Below are 1,772 nucleotides of genomic sequence, written 5' to 3' on the forward strand. Positions count from 1 at the left end.
CTCAGAGCAGAGGATCATTAATTAATTTGATAAGAATAAAGACATCATCGTGAAAGGTCGTAGAGTTCACCCATTTTATTGCTGTCGTTGATGTCAAGTGTATCGCTATCTTCGCAGTCGTGTACTATATATAATTACACATTTTTTGCATTATACTTGGTCATAATTATTTCTCTTTATGTCAGTGTGTTCAGTTCTAGAGCTGTGTTTCTTTCCCCACTCATTTTCGTTCACTTTCTCTCTCCCTTTCTCTCTCTACGTATAATTTTCGTCTTCACACCATTACTCCGTGGGTCCTACTGAACCATTGCAACATTAACATTACGAAATCAGTAAACCAAAAAAATTCGTGCGCTGCGGACAGGATTCGAACCTGTGCGGGCAGAGCCCAATGGATTTCAAGTCCATCTCCTTAACCACTCGGACACCGCAGCCCGTAAGGTGGTACTGGGAGCGCGTAAGAGTTTAGTTTGCTGGTGACATTTGGCAGCTTTTTACTGGCGTGTGTGTATGTGTGTGAGCGTGTAGGTGTGAGACTGTGAGTAATTGCTGTGTGTGTGTGTATGAGAGAGAAAGGTCGTGGATGTAACTGTGTGTGTGTAGGAGTGAGTAATTTGGTTATGTGTGGGTGTCTATGCAGTGTGTGTTAGAATAATTGTGTGCGTCCTCGTACGTGTGTGTGTCGGTATAATGCGTGTGTTTGAGTAATTGTGTGTGTGTGTGTGGGAGTATAAAAAGGAGTGTATTTTCTGTGAGTGTGTAACATGTCTCGAAATGAGTAGGTGAGACAGACAGACAGAGGTTTAATAAAGAACTATGTCGAGTGAGAAACAGCAACATAAATAGTCCAGCTATGAACTTTCCACACAGTAAGCTGTAAAAAATAAATTCTTGGCTGAATCTAGTATATGTAACGCCAAAGAATAAAGTGTAAATTGATGATGATGATGATGATGATGACAGTCTAACCATATTCACTGTTTTCCACTCTGACCTCTAATACCATCATCATCATCATCACCACCACCACCACCATCATCATCATCATCATCATCATCATCAGTATAATCCACTTCCCACTATTTTAAAAGGGAATGGCAGGAAAAAGTAAGAAAAACCACAAAATCGTCTGGTAGCAGCTTGAACGAAAAACCCCCATGCAGAATGAAACATGAAGGGATTTTCCTCGTCTCGCCTCACATCAACCCTCTCGTTACTGTAAATCTCTCTCTCTCTCTCTCTCTCTCTCACACACACACACACACACACACACACACACACACACACACACAAGCCGAGAGAGAAATTAATTGCAGTCTATTGTTAGGCCGCGCACCAACCATCCCTTCAGTTCGGTGACGTCTTTTACTAAATTTTTGCGTTCTTCAAACGATTCCGCTCACCCTAGGAAATCTCTCTCTCTCTCTCTCTCTCTCTCTCTCTCTCTCTCTCTCTCTCTCATGTCGAAGGGGTTAATAGAGACTGTATTCAACCCCTACAGTTCCAGACATCCTCAATAGACCGAATATAAGCCTCTGGTGATTGCATAATAATAATAATAATAATAATAATAATAATACTAATGGCAGTGAAAAAGTTAATGAAGCTTGTATCCAGCCCCTCCAAAGCGAAAGGTCTTTCATAGTATAATTATTCTTTTGAGTATTTTTATTTATTTATTTATTGTTTTTGTGGTCCCGGACTCATCAGACTGCGAACCTGGTGGACTGAAGGCTGAACTGCCCATTTTTTTTTTCTTTTTTTTTCGTCTT

The 1,772-nt window shown here is 40.6% G+C and overlaps 1 non-coding gene across 1 annotated transcript; it reads right to left on the reverse strand.

Moving 5' to 3' along the window:
- Positions 1-352: 352 nt before the first annotated feature.
- Positions 353-434, reverse strand: TRNAS-UGA (transfer RNA serine (anticodon UGA)). The gene has a single exon. It is a non-coding gene; the product is annotated as a tRNA-Ser (tRNA).
- Between the last annotated feature and the right edge of the window lie 1,338 nt (positions 435-1,772).

The sequence above is a fragment of the Coenobita brevimanus genome, chromosome 97 (assembly GCF_032717465.1).
Source record: "Coenobita brevimanus isolate Jiangsu-jjx chromosome 97, ASM3271746v2, whole genome shotgun sequence".
NCBI lineage: Eukaryota > Metazoa > Arthropoda > Malacostraca > Decapoda > Coenobitidae > Coenobita > Coenobita brevimanus.